The 19,241-nt window shown below is 35.9% G+C and overlaps 1 long non-coding RNA gene and 1 pseudogene across 1 annotated transcript; both read left to right on the top strand.

The window, feature by feature from the left end:
- LOC133668140 (uncharacterized) overlaps positions 1 to 19,241 on the top strand; it is a 60,911-nt pseudogene that overhangs the window by 11,526 nt on the left and 30,144 nt on the right.
- Positions 5,378 to 6,522, top strand: LOC133668545 (uncharacterized). The gene is made up of 3 exons (XR_009833749.1): positions 5,378 to 5,724; positions 6,085 to 6,321; positions 6,410 to 6,522. It is a non-coding gene; the product is annotated as an uncharacterized LOC133668545 (long non-coding RNA).

Genomic DNA, 19,241 nt, shown 5'->3' with positions numbered 1-19,241 from the left:
TGAGCGAAGGCTTTTTGGTTGGGAGCATGTTTGCAGGGGGAATAGGGTTCATAAGGTAAGGGTTCCACTACTATTATAAAAACAACTGTAACTATAAAAACAAATACAACTATGGAAAGTTAATAGTTACTCTGTTTCTTATTTATATATATTTACATCCTGCACATATTTATGTAGTGTGCTTACGCCTTGTTTTGTTATACAAATAAAAGAAGAAGAGAATTAATTCAACTACCATCTTCGCTGCTTTGTTCTCTTCCTCTGCCATATTTTTCTCTTATGATAGCTCAGCTCCTCTAGAATCTCCTGCGTCAGACTATTGGGAATTTCAACCAGTGGTATTCTGATAGTTGTCCATTAGAGGCTAAGCACACTGGTACACAATATTTAATATGGTTCGGCAAATCGCCTACATCCACGAGAGAGTTCCATATTATTAGTGATAGAGAAAGTATACAATATAAATACATGGAGGAGGAGGATCACTTCACTCAACTCAACTCCCACCTCTCATTGCTGCTGCAATGACAGCAAGGCTGCTGCCATTGCAGCCCTTCTCTCTATCTCTCTTCTCACTCTTTTCTACTCACTTTGTTCTGCTATCTTGGTGCCTATTTATAGGCAGGGATGGTGTCACCAGCTCCAGCTCATCTTCAACAATGGTGGCTGCAAACTTTGATATGTGTGATGGGCTGTTGTATTTGTTAATGGACGGTACCGTCCATTAATGGTTGCTTCACATTAATGGCAATAAACCCAACATAGACTTCCTTCCATTAGTGTTGTCTAGGCTTTGAAGCACCTACTGTTCAACTTGATTGTTTCAAGCTGGGATGGACTCGTATATTCTGTCCTTTTTTGTTCATCCTGTATCACTGGGTGTGTTTTGATTGTAACCTTCTTCATTATTTCAATGATCACTGTGTTAACCATCATCTTGTTCATTATTCACTAAAAATGATAAGCAAATTTTTGGGTTGAAATTAGCTCTGCATTTCCCAATGAATTTAGTATCAAACCCGTAAGAAATGAACAGTAATATACTCAAGCTTAGTTGCCGAACGTTGAAGTCTACTAATGATTATTTTCCAGGAGCAGCATGCAATCAACATCATTTAGCTTTCCACTAATGAGAGGCACACCAAGATATCTACCCAACTGGAACTAAGAGATTTTCTATAATTGAGAAGCCATATTTATTCCATACCAGCACAAAAGTGCTCGCATTTTGCTGGATTACGCCTTGTATAAACCAGATAACTGATAGATGAAATAGGCTGGGAAACCAATACAGATCTGCTGAACATTAATCCTTTGGAGAGATGGATGAACTTGCCTAGAAAGATGAATGAGTTCATGAGTAGTTAAAATGACTTCAAGTTCTCTTTAGACTAATCATGAATTAGATTTTAATTACTCTGCAATCTTTTTCTCCCCATATGTAATGAGATTGATGAATAAAAAGAATTGTCTTCCTCCAAGTATCTCTCCCTCTTTCTTAACAAGTTAGAAGCTTGAACAATTATTTGCTTTTCAAACTCTAACGAGATCCATCAGCAAAATTCATGAGATCATCGATGAAAGACATATGATATAGAATTTATATGCTTTACCTTGTAATTAAACTAAACAAACAATTAATCTAAACCAACATTGGGTTCTTTTATTCATATCACTGATAAAAAAAAGATTTCAACAGTTATTTCTAAAATGCTATATATCAAGATTTCAACAGTGATTTTTTTTGGAGTTCATATCTTTATCACATTTTGCTCAAATTATGCAATATATCAAGATTTTTCTAAAATGAAAACCTTAGGGAGACAAAAGCCAATAAAAATTTGCATACAGGCAAAACAAATCTCAACCCATTGGCTCTTAGTAGATTCTAAAGCAACGAAAGATTTGGCAGAACAAAATGTGATTTCTTCAAATAAAGGACATGCAGCGATTTCCTTGTGCAGCGATCAAAACTGGTTTGCCCTTGGTCCCTTTACAAATACAAACGTAGAACAAGTCCTAAATATCAAATAATTTGATAGATGAAAGCGTTCCAAGTTTTTGAGACTCTTAAGAAGTGGGAGCACTATATGATAGGAAAGGAGTGTGTATTATATTCTATCATGAGGCGATGAAATTTTAAACTAATCAGAAAAGAATCAGAAATAAAATGCATGCAAGATGGGTTGTTGTGCATAATTTTGGAGAGCAAAGAGGGGAGAGGAGAGAGTGTAGTGAGTAAGTGCAACTTTGAGAGTTGTGAGCAGATTTGAGAGAAACACCGAGTGTAAGAGTGAAACATGTCACTTTTGATGAGTCTGGCATGTTACAACAAGAGAAATCACAGGAGAAGGAAAAACAGTCTGGTGATGCACAACAGGTAGAGTTGGAGACTTCAGTCATTCCTATAAAGAGTGTTCAGACAATCCCTACTGAAGGAGATTCAGATGAAAGTTCAGATGAAGAGGATGCAACAACTCCAGCAACCACACAACAAGAATCCATTGCAACGAGTAAACCAAAAAGAGTTATCAAGAAACCTGCTCGGTATTGTAATATGGTAGCTTATGCACTTCCGGTGATTGATGATGGAATCCCCTACACCTACAAAGAAGTAGTACAGAGTGTAGAAAGTGCAAAATAAAAAGATGAGTTGTTGCAGAGGCATCTAATTGAGGGGATGCAAACGCCTGTGATAAAAGGCGACCGCCTATGATGAAAGGCGAAGACACCAAAGAGAGTTGGTGTAGTTGGAGCTCTTAAGAGCAATGATGAAAGACGTAGAAGCTCCAAACATAGAAATTGAGGTGGAGGATTGCGAGGAGTATACCACAACTTTCTCTTTCTATGTGATCAGTGGCAGTAATCTCTCCCAAGTCCACATGGTGGTAGAGAATTTTTTTGGAGCCACTTTGAAGCATCTTAGCTAAAGGAAAATGCGACCACCTATGAACGGTGAAGACACCTTAGAGAAAGTGTGAGGGCCACGATATGAGCCCCAGTTCAAACCGCCTTGTGACAACAGGCAAAGACACTTTAGAGAAGGTGTGAGGGCCATGAAAAGAGCCCAAGTTCAGAACGCCCCAAAGCCAATGTGATGGCTGGATATGAGTGGACAGGTGTATAGCCAATGAAGTGGCTATGATGAGTATGGACACAAATGCAAGATTTACTTTTATGGATATTGCCCTCATGCTAAAGATCAATGAGCTAGAAGACATTTGCCTTGGACAATAAGTGGGTGACTTGTGGAGCATTAAGACGCGGCTGCTATGTAGGAGCAGAGGGCATGCGCAGGTTTCTGGAACAAGTTGACTGTTGTCAAGGTGGTGAGCTCGGTGAAGGCATTGTAATACTCAGAGTATCAAGACATATATGGATCAACCTTTAATGGGTTGCCCCCTAAGGTTAAAGGTGGAGAGCTACCTGGACTCTTAAGACTAAGAGCGAGAAACTCACGGAGAAGTAAGGCGTGGTTCCTAGGATGAAACAGAGGGCAGACGCAACTCCTGGATGAGTAGACTCTTGGAAGAGTGGTGAGCTTGTGATCATATTGAGATACTCAGATAATGACTGTCACACTTGGAAATATCTGTTTAAAGGGGTGTTGCAAGCCTTGATGTAAGGCTTGATAAATCATTCTGAACCGAGCATGGTTGATACGCTCAAAGGGGAATGTTGTGTTGAAGACGCTCTCAGAATGGTAAACTTAGAAGAGCTGCAGATTGCAAGCTTGTGCTGAAGAAGCAAGGGGACAATTGCCCACACAAATGGCAAAGGGGGTGATTGTTAGGAAATTGCTATTTTGTGGCAATACCCCACCACTATGCTTAGTGGAATATTTAGTGCCACCATTTGTGCCATGTCTCATGGCTTTTGTCCCTCCATTAGTGTCATGATTTATGGCCTCTTGTCTGCCATTATTGCCTATAAATAGAGGCATTATTTGAGAGCAAATTGAGGGAGATTCTGAGTGTAGAGAGTGAAGAGAAGAACAGAGAAAGAGGAGCTGCTGCCATGGACAACAGCCCTGCTGCCATGTGCAGCAGTGTGTGAGAGTTGAGAGTAGAGTTGAGTGAAGTGATCCTCCTCCTCCATGTATTTGTATTGTATCCTTTTTCTATCTCTAATAATATGGACCTCTCCCGTGGATGTAGGTGGTTTTGCCGAACCATGCTAAATATTATATCTCAGTGTGCTAAGCCTCCAATGGACAACTAGGGGAGTCGGAATCCCCAACATGGGTAACTTCCTTGCGGCAATTCCCAATAAAAATGGTGTATAAGATTGGAATTTAGAATAGAATTATTAATATTTGAAGTGGAAGAGTAGCCTAAAAAGTCTTCCAAACTATTGTTGACCAATGTACCAAAAAGAAAAAATCCAACAGAGATTCTGCTTCAACTTCATTATAGTTTTTTCTTGAACCTTTCTTCTCTCTGTGCTATAACTGTAACAATCTCTTCCACATATCATCTCATTATACCATTCTCTGTTCCCAGTAAATTATTTCTTAAAACCATATACTCTTCTCTTGCCTGTGCTTTCTGCTCTTTTTTTCTGATTACTGCTCAGGCAAGGCAGCTCTTGCAGGACATCTTGAATCCAGGTAAAGCATTTATACTTCATCTGCTTCGTCTTGTTGGTGTTTCTGTTTTTTACCTGCAACTATTGCTTGAATCTTCTTAAGTAAAGGACAAGTATCATCAATAGTTTCCAAAAATAATCAATTGATCTTTCTCAGTTTTTATAATCCATGTCTTATGGAGTGCACACTAAATTGACCCTTAACCTTGAGCTTTTTTATAATTTTTTCCTGTTTCTTTTTCCAATTAATGTAACTTCCATTAATTCTTTTTCCGAGAATACTTCCATTTCTAGGATCAAATGGCATTTGTCAGGAGTGAAAGGGCGTGGTGTTAAAATATGTGAGAAAGTTCCTGAAGAAGTTCAAAATGTAGTGCGTGCTGCAATGGATGACACTCCAGAAAAAAAAACTTAAAATCGTAGCAGGCTCAAGCAGTAACGAGGTCACCAATACAGTTTTAGCTTCTGTCCAAGAACAAAACAATGATGAAGTGATGGCACAAGAAGGAGATGCTCTTTTCGTTGGAGAGCCTGAACTTTGGCTGACCAGCTTCCCTGATGAAGACTTTCAGCTTCTGAGAGGTATTTTTTGATGAGGTTTAAAAATTCAAGTAATTATAAATAGGGTTTTTTATGGATGGATTGTTGTTGGATTTCCCAACAAATTGAAGTATGGAATTGCGATAGCATGGAGATCTTGGTTTCATCTTCTTGGATTTCCCTCGTAAACATAGAAAAGATCACAGTTGTAGGATGTAAGAAGATGAAGGAGATTATAGGTGGAACAAGATCAGATGAAGAAAGCAGCAGCAACAGCACCGAATTCAAACTCCCAAAGTTAAGAGAACTGGAATTGAGTTTGTTACCAGAACTGAAAAGAATTTGTAGTGCAAAACTGATTTGCGATTCTCTCCAAAAAATTGAAGTAGACACATGTGAGAAGCTGAAGAGGATGGCAATTTGTCTTCCATCTCCCTCTTCTATTAGAAAAATGTATATAAGACCAAAAGAATGGTGGGAGTCAGTAGCAGAGTGGGAGCATCCTAACGCTAAGGATGTCCTTCATCCCTTTATAGAGTTTTGGTAGGAAACGACTCCGCCTTCAATATAATATAATATATATTGAATTAATTACAGGTAATTCCTCTCTTTCTCTCACAGTCTTAATTTAATTTGAATGAATTATTAGCCTCAACCACATCCACGTAATGATTAACCTAATGATTTATATTAAATTTGACTCACAAGTTTGATTAACCTAATGATTTTATTTTATCATCCCCAATCGTAACACCTTTTATATTTGTCCCTTTAATTTTGAGACACTAATTAAATATTATCTAAAATTCCTCTTTTTATTTATTATTAATACGAAGATTCTTAATTTGTTTATGTGGGATTGGATAACTCTTGTCTTTTTAAAGACGAGATTTTAAATGAGAATTTGATTAGCTTTGAAGTTTGTGCCTTTTTAATAATTTGATAATCTTTTTGTAGATAATTTGACAGCCGGTGAAGGATTCCAAAGCTGCAGAATGTTTGTTGTTAAGGCATTTCAAGGAGAGATGATGCATTTGGGGAAGCTAAGGGGATCCACACTCTGCATAGCTTTGGGTATGGCACAAGAAGCGGTGGATTCTCCAGTAATCCTAATTCCTCTAGTCTCATGTCAGACAATTTCATTTAATGCTTTTGAATTGAGCATCAAATTTACTATTGCTGTGGGTTATTTGGGTACATAGCCTCTCTCTGTCTCTCTGAATCTTTCTGTCTGCTTATAACCAATTCTCTTCCTGATTCAAGCCTTGTTGTCTGCCTTAAGTTTGATCCACAAGGAAGCAAAAGAATGGCGTGAGTCAGTAGTGCAGTGGGAGCATCCTGATGCTAAGGATGTCCTTCATGGCCTTGCATGGTTGGGGGACATCATTAAGATAGACACCTTGCGGATTGGTAAGCATTATATATGTTTAAGTTTTGAATTATTGGCTTTACTTCTGATTGATTTGTATGAATATTTCAGATATGCCACAAAAAAAATAAGGGTAGGAATTGATTGGTTTAGATGGATAGTATTTTTGAGTGAACCCACAAAAAAAATGTAAGTTAATTAATTTTTAGAATTTGATTGGTTTCAAAGTTTAAGGCTTTTAATTACTTGGTTATCTTTTTGCAGGACGATGGTGAAGGACGACAAGCCTCTAATTTATGAATGAATAAGGGTAGGAAAGAAAGCATGCTCTGAATCATTCTTATACTGTTTCAGTTATGCCCTCTGTTCTGCTTATGGTGATAGAGAGGCTTCTAAGTTGATAAGTACTATCGTTGGGGTTTTTGAGGCTTGTGATTCACTTGTTCTCATGCATAGAGATCTTAAGCCTGACAACTTATTGTTTCATAGCGTGCAAAAACATCCTCAAATCGGACCCAAACTCTTGTGTCCTTCCATCCCTGCACTGGTCTGCCATGTCAAGGTAGTTCAAAGCTATCAACTACGTATATGATATTAGCAATAATACAGCAGCAACATCACAGGAGCAGCAACAGTAGCAGCATCACCGAAGCAGCAGCAGCAGCAGCATCACAGCATCTCCTGATCAAATCTTGATCAACTCCTGTCACGCCAATATCCAAGATTGTAGGGAAAATACTCCAACAGCTACTACTGTAATGTTTTGAATTAAATGAGAGGTATTGTAGTAATTGTATAAAGAGATGATAAATAAAAATAGAAGGAAAAAAAAAATAAAACAAAAGAGGGAGCTGAATTCTTGAGTAGTAAACCGTGAGAGAGAAGGGAGAAGGGAGAAAGAAGAAGAAGAAGAGAAAAGAGGGAAATTAGAAGGGAAATAGAAAGGAGATGAAGGAAATAAGTTTAAAGGTAAGATTATGTATAAATATGTGTTAATTAAGCTTTAATTTCAGTTTTGATGAATGTTAGGGTTTTGAAAATTTGTGTTTTGGGTTAATTGATGAATTAAGTTGAATGTTATGGGTTAATTGTTGTGGGTATTTGATTATTTGGTTGTTTTGAGAGATTGAATTGAAAGATGATGATTTTGAGTTATGATTTTTGTTTGAATGGTGAATTTGTGTTAGAAATTTGGAGAGAACAGTGGGTTTTCTGTTGAAATTCTGGATTGGAGGTTGAAGATGATGAAAATTCAATTTGGTCCCTCAATTTTGGAAAATTACAGTTTAGTCCCCAAACTTTGGAAAATTTACAGATTGGTCCCTGGAGCCTATTCCGAGATTCTGAACAGAATAACATATGAATTATGGACATAATTCCACTATATTCATGAATTTATGATATGTTTAGTTTGTTCCTCTAATTTGACAAAAGTTGCAATTTGACCCTTAAAAATATGATAAATTACAGATTAGTCCCTAGTTGTAATATTAGATTTTTCAGATTGGTTTGATGAATAATTGAGGGTTATTTAGTGAATTATTATCAATTTTATTATTTGTTTTATTATAGATTAGATTTCGGAAAAACCGTTAGATTTTTGGGTTTTTGAGAAAATTGACTAGTTAGTTCAAAAACATATAGGATTACGGAATACATTCTTAGTTAAGTGTATTAAATAAGTTAAATATTCCTTTGAGTTATTCTTGAATATGTCTCCTTTATATTCAGATAATCCTGATATTCTACCGGCGGGACGTTAGTAGGATTTCCTTCGATATCAGCTTTGAGTTTTGTTGCTTTTGAGTCAGGTGAGTGGATAATTTTCCATATGCATGAGAAATATTATAAATATTTGATTTGTTAATATGAATTGGATCATGCTTCTTGATAATATATATGTTGATTATTATCCTTGTTTTGATAAAGCATGATCAATTGTTGAATCTGAATTCTTGATATGAACCAGTATATATTTTGGATATATTTGGGATTGACTTCTGAATTGATAGCTTCTCATTTGATTGATGTCATGAGTTGAGCCTTGAGATATGAATATGTCTGTTTGAATATGATTATGAGCCTATGGTATGTCAGTCAGAATACCCATGCTAACAGGGTAGTGTTAGTCTTTGTGCACATCGTATTTGAACCCTAGTTGGTCGGGGGAGTCACCAACCTGTGTGGACTGATCATCCCACAGTACGGAGCCTCATGCTCATTGCATTTTGATTTTCTGACGAGCTTTACCATATGATATTCTTGTTATGGCCTATTTAAGAAACCTTTCTATAAGAACCTAGAGCCTTACTTGTATATATATTTCTCATTTCTGTATTACCTCGTGTGTGTATATTGAACGTTATCTACTCACTGAGTTGTTGAACTCACCCTCTCATTATTATTCTTTTCAGGCTTATAGCTTGATAGCAGGTTACTTTTGTTGAACCTTCCGAACCTGCTTTTTGGTTGTAATTTGTATCTTCCTTTTATGTCAAGTTAGTGCTCCAAAACTATGAATTATATTAACTCTTGTATTAAGACAATTCAATTATATTATGAAGTTGATTTTGTTATTAATGTTGCGTTGAACTCTGATTGAGTTAGGATAAGTTTGTGTGTAAGTTTGGGTTCACATAGGTATGGAACCTTGGAGGGGAACCTTGCCTATGTGCCGGTCATGGATCCGGGATTCAGGTCGTGACAACTACACTCCAGAATGGCAACTCATCATACATGGAAACTATAGCTGTATGCAAATCAGAAACAAATCAGCCACCATAATCAAGAAAATACTCCAACGGCTACTACACTCCACAATGGCAACAAATCAGAAACAAATCAGCGTCCATAATCAGGAAATCCTGTAACTATAGAAACAAATACAACTATGAAAAGTCAATAGTTATTTTGTTTCTTATTTATATATATTTACATCCTGCACATATTTATGTAGTGTGCTTACATTTTCGCTGCTTTGTTCTCTTCCTCTGCCGTATTTTTCTCTTATGTTAGCTCAACTCCTCTAGAATCTCCTCCGTCAGACTGTTGGGAATTCTGACTGATGGTGTTCTGATAGTTGCCCATTGGAGGCTAAGCACATTGGCACACAATATTTAACGTGATTCGGCAAATCACCTACTTCCACGGGAGAGTTCCATATTATTAGTAATAGAGAAAGTATACAATACAAATACATGGAGGAGGAGGAGGATCACTTCACTCAACTCAACTCCCACCTCTCATTGCTGCACTTGTAGCTGCTGCCCTTGCAGCCCTTCTCTCTATCTCTACTCACTCTTCTCTACTCACTTTGTTCTACTCTCTTGGTGTCTATTTTTAGGCAGGGATAGTGCCACCAGCTCCAGCTCATCTTCAATAATAGTGACTGCAAACTTTGACATGTGTGATGGGCTAATTTGTATTTGTCAATGGACGATGCCGTCCATTAATATAATTGCTGCACATTAATGGCAAGAAACCCAACACAGACTTCCTTCCATTAGTGTTGTCTAGACTTTGAAGCACCTACTGTTCAACTTGATTGTTTCAAGCTGGGATGGACTCGTATATTCTGTCCTTTTTTGTTCATCCTGTATCACTGGGTGTGTTTTGATTGTAACCTTCTTCATTATTTCAATGATCACTGTGTTAATCATCATCTTGTTCATTATTCACTAAAAATGATAAGCAAATTTTTGGGTTGAAATTAGCTCTGCATTTCCCAATGAATTTAGTATCAAACCCGTAAGAAATGAACAGTAATATACTCAAGCTTAGTTGCCGAACGTTGAAGTCTACTAATGATTTTTTTATTTTTTTCCAGGAGCAGCATGCAATCAACATCATTTAGCTTTCCACTAATGAGAGGCACACCAAGATATCTACCCAACTGGAACTCAGAGATTTTCTATAATTGAGAAGCCATATCTATTCCATTCCAGCACAAAAACGCTCACATTTTGCTGCATTACGCCTTGTATAAACCAGATAACTGATAGATGAAATAGGCTGGGAAACCAATAAAGATCTGCTGAACATTAAACCTTTTTGAAGTATCAATGAATTTGGTTTGACATTGAACCAATTTTGAAAGATGAATGAATTTGGTTGAAAATTGATCCTTTGGAGAGATGTATGAACTTGCCTAGAAAGATGAATGAGTTCATGAGTAGTTAAAATGACTTCAAGTTCTCTTTAGACTACTCATGAATTAGATTTTAATTACTCTGTAATCTTTTCTCCCCATATGTAATGAGATTGATGAATAAAAAGAATTGTCTTCCTCCAAGTATCTCTCCCCCTTTCTTAACAAGTCAGAAGATTGAACAATTTCAATATCCGAGATCCATCAGCAAAAGTCATGTGGTCATCGATGAAAGACATGTGATATAGAATTTATATGCTCTAAATAAACAATTAATCTAAACCAACATTGGGTTCTTTTATTCATATCATGAAGTGATTTTCTTTGATGTTCATATCTTTATCACATTCTCTCATGGATGAGATTTTTCTGATGGATCTTGGATATTGAAATTGTTCAACATTTTGCTCCCCTTTCTCTCAAATTATCATATATATCAAGATTTTTCTAAAATGAAAACCTTAGGGAGACGAAAGCCAATAAAAATTTGCATACACGCAAAACAAATCCCAACCTATTGGGTCTTAGTAGATTCTAAAGCAACGAAAGATTTGGCAGAACAAAATGTGATTTCTTCTCGGATATTTAAAGGCCATAAAGGAAATGCCGCGATTTCCTTGTACAGTGATCAAAACTGGCTGCCCTTGATCCCTTTACAAATACAAATGTAGAAGTGGGAGCACTATCTGATAGATGAAAGGAGTGTGTATTATATATATTCTATCATGAGGTGATGAAATTTTAAAATAATCAGAAAAGAATCAGAAATAAAATGCATGCAAGATGGGTAACTTCCTTGCGGCAGTTCCCAATAAAAATGGTGTATAAGATTGGAATTTAGAATAGAATTATTAATATTTCAAGTAGAAGAGTAGCCTAAAAAGTCTTCCAAGCTATTGCTGACCACTGTACCAAAAAGAAAAAATCAAACAGAGATTCTGCTTCAACTTCATTATAGTTTTTTCTTGAACCGTTCTTCTCTCTGTGCTATTACTGTAACAATCTCTTCCACATTATACCATTCTCTGTTCCCAGTAAATTATTTCTTAAAACCATATACTCTTCTCTTGCCTGTGCTTTCTGCTCTTTTTTCTGATTACTGCTCAGGCAAGGCAGCTCTCGCAGGACATCTTGAATCCAGGTAAACTATTTATACTTCATCTTCTTCGTCTTGTTGGTGTTTCTGTTTTTCACCTGCAACTATTTCTTGATTCTTTTTAAGTAAAGGACAAGTATCATCAATAGTTTCCAAAAATAAATCAATTGATCGTTCTCAGTTTTTATAATCCATGTCTTATGGAGTTCGCACTATATTGACCCTTAACCTTGAGCTTTTTATAATTATTTTTCTGTTTAAACTTTCTTTTTCCAATTAATGTCACTTCCATTAATTCTTATTCAATTCCTGAAGAAGTTCAAAATGTCGTGCAATTCCTGCAGCAATGGATGACATTCCAGAAAAAAAAACTTAAAATCGTAGGAGGCTCAAGCAGTAACGAGGTCACCAATACAATTTTAGCTTCTGTCCAAGAACAAAACAATGATGAAGTGATGGCACAAGAAGGAGATTCTCTTTTCGTTGGAGAGCCTGAACTTTGGCTGACCAGCTTCCCTGATGAAGACTTTGAGCTTCTGAGAGGTATTTTTTATGAGGTTTAAAATTCAAGTAATTATAAATAGGGTTTTTTACGGGTGGATTGTTGTTTAATCATTAATTTAATTAATTCAAGTATTTATAAAAAATCTTTTTTGATAATTAAAAAGACTTTTAGATATTTAAGTAATTATTTTTAGAGAGAAAAATCGCGCAATAATATTTTTTCTATTATTAACTAGCTCTAACTGACTCTAACAACTTCCTAAAACATGTCCATGCATCTGCCAGCTAATCATTGAACCTGCACTAACCGTAACTATATCAGCTGTAACACTTCAAACACAGATTGATGATTATGAGCAATAATTTTCGACGGTCCAGATGTGATTGAAAGGAAGAAGTTGATTATGTTGTGAATTATTTCCTGAAGATCATGTGATTGAAAGGAAGGAGGGAATAATGGAAGGAATGAGGAGCAGGCAAGCAACAATTGACGATGGCGACATGATGCAAGAGAACTCTCAAGGCACGTTTATATAAATTAAAGAAAAATCTTGTTGGAGTTTCTCTATTATAAAACCAAATTAAAGAAATTCCCTCCAGCCATTCACCGAGGTGTCCAAATCTGTCAACCTTATTGATTCTTTCTCTGATTTGGTGAGTCTCACTGCTTTGTTGCTCACATGGTGTTTGAACTTGAGGCATTTACCATCATTAAAAAAAGCTGAGGGCATTGAAAAGGTTAGATCTCTCTCATACTTGTGCACTTGAAAAGATGCCTCAAGGTATGGAATCTCTATCCAACCTGAGGTTTCTTAGAATGATGAAAAGGAGTTTTGTGGTGGGATATTGGCTCAACACTCTAGCCTGCAAGTCTTTGTACTAGAGGAGAAGTTAATTGCTGGAAGATGCTCCGATAACAGTTAGAGGAGAAGAAAATTTGTGTTCTGTTGCTTGAAAATGGGCAGCCATCTCCTCCCCCTTCTCTTAGAAGAATGAAAATAAAACCAAAATAATGGTGGGAGTCAGTGGTGGAGTGGGAGAATCCTAATGCCAAGGATGTCCCTAATCCCTTCTTCGAGTTGTGGTAGGAGAATATAATATTGGATTGTATTTCTTTCTCTGAATCTCTCTGTCTGCCTTTAATTTAATTTTAATGAATTATTAGCCTCAACCATAACCATTTAATGATTAATGTGTGTGTGTAGATTTGACCAACCTAATGATTTTGTTATCATAATACCAACCTTAAGACTTCCTTTCTTATTGATTCCTCTGTTTATCAAATGCTTCTTCTGATAGTCCAAGTGGCTTCAGTAATACCTGGTCACTAACCTGATGAGTCAATATTTTGAGCTTCATGCTCAGCCGCAACAATGTATCCTGCGCAATATGATTCTGCATTATCCCCTTCATTCCTTCAAATCATTACATTCTGAGAGAAAAATATCAAATAATCTGATATGTGCCAAGTAACTGGCTCTTTGCTCTGTTGCTGAACATCTGACATGAACACTGGCAACTATGCTCTTCTTCCAAGTTCACATACATGATTGTTTCACTTGGTTCCACTTTAGCCCCGGTATATGCATAGTAATGGATGCTTGGTGATTATTGAACTGATAGTGTTATGGTTGGCTGGGTTTGGTTCTAAGTACTACTCTAGTTGTCTTCATTTTATCGGCGGCGCGATGATTTTAGCCATTAGTACTAGCGGTTGGGGAGGAGGAGGGAAATGCGTTTTGATGTATGGTCTTTTGTGAAGTCGAAGACTACCATAAACATGAAAACTTGACTGCCTTTTATCTTAGCTTGTTTTTTTCTTGTACACAGTTTCTTGAGCAAATTGTGTATGTCAGTTTCTTGAGCAAACTGGGCTGTCTTCCATTTTAGCTGTGCTCACACATTCATGGTCATATATGGTCATGATGGCTTCGATCAATATCATCTCCCAATAAAAACTTGACTTCTTGTTCACATCTTCGGGTTTCTTTAGTGGCTGTAATGGCTTTGAGCCTATGTACTATGTATAAAATATATATAGCTTGGTTATGAAGCTGCATTCTTATCACCTGCAGAACCCGTAAGATATCCCATATTCTGGGTTCCCATGATGTTTAAGAAATCTTGTGTCTTGAGGCTCCCATCTTTTCTTCTCTGTTTTCATGCTTGTTGGCATCTGGGCATTGTTTCAAGAATGGGTTGCTGCTGTCCATTGTGAAGTTGGGTTGACATATAAATCAGTGCTTCCCTGGATTGTTTATGCAAACACCAACAGCAAAAGAAAATTAAATTGTGGGAAGATGGGCCATTTGAGGGTTTTTCTTAAGCTCTTAAAGCTTGTTTGGGTTCAATCCAGCCACATGCAAATTCCCATGTACAGTTAAATCTATGTCAATTAATACATTTTGGGATTATGAAAATTTATTAATTAATCAAGATATTTGATAAATTAATAATTTATTACTTTATACATTAATTAATAATAAAATTAATTTATCAGAGTATTCTTTTTGTATCACATTGCATAATTATCTTGCAATACAAGAAAACTACATCATAGCTTTTTAATACACTAAAAAAAGTTAGAAATAAGGTACAATGAGACATCATTTATATATATATATATATATATATATAAAGTATCTTCTAATTAAGTAAGATTTGTGTGTTAAATTATACATCTAGTGAGATTTGTGTGTTTTTTAGAATATATTATCTTATAAATTTATGCCTTGTTTGTTTCCAGGAATTCATTTTCGTGAAAACCATTTTCCCCACTTTCCCATGTTTGATAAGCATAAGGAAAATCGGTCAAAAGAAACTTAATTCCAGTCAACAGAAAAAATGAAACGTTAGAGCAGGAAAGTGTTTTCCTTTCTTTATTCTAAGGAAAACACTTTCCTTTTCTTTATTAACAAAAAGTGTCCCCAGTCCTAAAAAAACAAATCCCTAAAAACTCTCTTTCTCTCCCAAATAATTTACGCAGATCAATTGCAAGCATCTTTCATCTTCCAGGTAATTTTTTTTTTCTCAAATGTCTTTATTTATCTTGTTTTCATCCTCTTTATTTTTAATTTGTTGTTATTATTATGGCATAAATCTTGTGCTGCGTTTTTTCCCTTGTTTATCTGTTATTTCACTGCAACCATGCTCTGTTAGTGGTTATAAGCCGGGTATTTCACTGCAACCAAAAGCTCCCATGCTCTGTTAATTTCACTGCAACCAAAAGCTCCCATGCTCTGTAAACCGAAACCCATGGGAAGGCAACCCATTCAACCACAGCAAACCCAAACCCCTGGGAAAACTCAACCACAACAAACCCAAAAATTGAACCCAGAAACCAAACACAGACCCATACACATACACGGCAAAATTATTTCCTTTCGCCATTGTTGCTATCATAGCAAAGAATTACCACTGTCATAGCAAAGAATCACCATTCTTTTCTGAAGCCGAAGGCGCCCTTCGGGCCCGTTTCCTTCCCAATCTCTTCGCTAGGCAAACCATCCATAGAAAACCACAACCCCTGCATTTTTCCCATAAACCAAACACTGCAAACCCATACACAACAACCCATACACAGCAAACCCAAACCCATTTTTCCCAGAAATCGGGTTTGCTGTGTTTTTTTCACAGAAACCAAACAAAACAATTTGTTTGGTTTCTGTGAAAAAAACACAGCAAACCCATGCTCTATTTCTCCACCCGATGTGATTTTCCTTCTCTGTTGCTGATATACGTTTCCTGTGTTTTGTGCATTTCCTGTGCTTTGTTTGTAACGTTTTGAATTAATGAATTGGAAAATACAACAAAGCCCTTGGTGGCTTAAAGTGTGGGTATAAATGTATGAGGGGTAGTGTGGTAATTAGATAAGCATAATATATATAAATAGAAGAAAAAAAAACAAAAGAGGGATCTGAAAATTTGAGAGAGAATCGGCAGGAGAGAGAAGGGAGAAAGAAGAAGAAGAGAAAAGAGGGAAATTAGAAAGGAAGTAGAAAGGAGTTGAAGGAAATAAGTTTAAAGGTAAGATTATGTATAAATATATGTTAATTAAGCTTTAATTTCGATTTTGATGAATGTTAGGGTTATGAAATTTGTGTTTTGAGTTTAATTGATGAATTAAATTGAATGTTAGGGGTTGATTGTTGTGGTTAATTGATGATTTAGTTGATTATGGAAGATTGTGATGATTTTGAGTTATAGTTTTGTTTGAATGGTGAATTTTGAGTTAAAAATCAGGGGAGAACAGTAGGTTTCTGTTAAAATTCTGGATTGGAGGTTGAAGATGATGAAAATTCAATTTGGTCCCTCAATTTACGAAAATTACAGTTTAGTCCCCGAACTTTGGAAAATTACAAATTGGTCCCTAGAGCCTATTCCGAGAATCTGAACAGAATAACATATGAATTATGGACAGAATTGTTGTATAGATAAGAGAATTTAACACTTTCAATTTGGTCCTCCAATTTGACAAAAATTACAATTTGACCCTAAAAATTTGGTAAAATTCCAGAATGGTCCTTGGAGTATAATGAGATGATCTGGACAGAAATGAGGACTAATTATGGTCAGAATTTCAGTATATTCATGGATTTATGATAAATTTTAGTTTGGTCCTCCAATTTGACAAAAGTTGCAATTTAACCCTTAAGAATATGATAAATTACAGATTAGTCCCTAGCTGTAATATTAGCTTTTTCAGATTAGTTTGATGAATAATTGAGGGTTATTTAGTGAATTATTATGAAGTTTTATTATTTGCTTTATTATGGATTAGATTTCGGGAAAACCGTTAGATTTTGGGTTTTTGGGAAAATAACTAGTTTAGTCTAAAAACATATAGGGTTATGGAATATACCCTTAGATAAGTATATTAAATAGGTTATATATTCTCTTGAGTCATTCTTGAATATGTCTCCTTTATATTCAGATAATCCTGATATTCTACCGGCGGGACGTCAGTAGGATTTTCTTCGGTGTCTGCTTTTGACTTCTGTTTGCTTTTGAGTCAGGTGAGTGGATAATTTTCCATATGCATGAGAAATAGTATAAATATTTGATTTGTTAATATGAATTGAATCATGCTTCTTGATAATATATATGTTGATTATTATCCTTGTTATGATAAAGCATGATCAATTATTGAATCTGAATTCTTGATATGAACCAACATATATTTTGAATTGACTTCTGAATTGATAGCTCCTCATTTGATTGATGTCATGAGTTGAGTTTTGAGATATGAATATGTTTGTTAGATTATGATTATGAACCTATGGTATGTAAGTCAGAATACCCATGCTAACAGGGTAGTGTTAGTCTTTGTGCACATCGTATCTGAACCCTAGTTGGTCGGGGGAGTCACCAACCTGTGTGGACTGATCATCCCACAGTACGGAGCCTCATGCTCATTGCATTTTGATTTTCTGACGAGTTTTACCATATGATCTTCTTGTTATGGCCAATTTGAGAACACTTCCATAAGAACCTAAATCCATACTTGTATATATATTTCTCATTGTTGTATTACCTCGTGTGTGTATATTGAACGTTATCTACTCACTGAGTTGTTGAACTCACCATCTCATTATTTATCCTTTTCAGGCTTATAGCTTGATAGCAGGTCATTTTGTTGGACCTTCAGAACCTGCTCTTTTGGTAGTAATTTGTACCTTCCTTTATGTCTAGTTAGTGCTCCAAAACTCTGAACTTATATAAACTCTTGTATTAAGACAATTCAATTATATTATGAAGTTGATTTTGTTATAAATACTGCGTTGAACTCTGATTGAGTTAGGATAAGTTTGTGTGTAAGTTTGGGTTCGCATAGGTATGGAACCTTGAAGGGGAACCTTGCCTATGTGCCGGTCATGGATCCGGGGATCGGGTCGTGACATTGTTGGCGTGATGTGTGTGCGTTGATGATGATGCGTTGATGATGCTGCGTTGATGATGAAAGGCGGAATTGATTTCGGTAGAAATCTTGACTGTGAAGAGGCCCGTTGATGTTGATGATGCTGCACAGTAGATTGGTTTGGGTAGAAAATAGAAATAGGCAATGGTTCCTTATTAGTGGTTATAAGTCGGGTATTAATTAATTAAGGCATTACTGAATGGTAGATGATGCTGCACAGTAGATTGGTTTGGGTAGAATCAGTGGTTCCTTATTTGGTTATAAGTCGGGTATTAATTAATTAGAAGGCATTACTGAATAGTTGATGATGCTGCACAGTAATTGAGAACCGAATTGATAGTGGTTAAGCCAGGTATTAATTAATTAGAAGGCATTAGTGAACGGCTGATGATGCTGCACAGTAATTGTTCAAGAATTGATATGGGTAGAAATATTAGACAATGAAATATTATGTGCGTTGATGATGATGATTATACACAGTTAAAAAAAATGAAATGATTTCGGTAGAAAATTTGAGTCCTTTAATATTTTTATACAGAATTCATTAATAAGTTATTGTATTGTTTGCTATGGGAAACAGAATTCATTATATAATTATTTCCTTTAAGGCATTGTTTGTGTTGGGAATCAGCTTCTTTGCGCATAATTTTGAGCATAATTTATTGTATTGATTATGTAAGTATCTTATATGCTTTTTAAATGTTTAGGTTTTGTTAGCAGAAAACTTCACTTTGTTGTTATGGATAGTAAGATTATTCATGCAGCATGTATGGGAGCAGCTGTAACTGTGATAGCTACAGGGGTTGCTATTATTGAACAAGAAAGAAATAGAAATTATATACCAAGAGAACCACGTATAAATGCAATTGCTCAACGAGAATTCTATATGGACAGCATTTTGAATCGAGGTGATAGACATTGCGTTGAACAAATTCGTATGAAACCTGTTGTCTTATATAGATTGTGTGATGTTCTCACAAGTCGTGACCTATTATGATCAACTCAAAATGTGTCTATTAGGGAGCAAGTAATTGTGTTCTTACAAATTGTAGGCCAAAACCAAAGATTTCGGGTTATTAGT

This window comes from Populus nigra, chromosome 11, assembly GCF_951802175.1.
Source record: "Populus nigra chromosome 11, ddPopNigr1.1, whole genome shotgun sequence".
NCBI lineage: Eukaryota > Viridiplantae > Streptophyta > Magnoliopsida > Malpighiales > Salicaceae > Populus > Populus nigra.
This window is presented reverse-complemented; position numbering and strand designations above follow the sequence as displayed.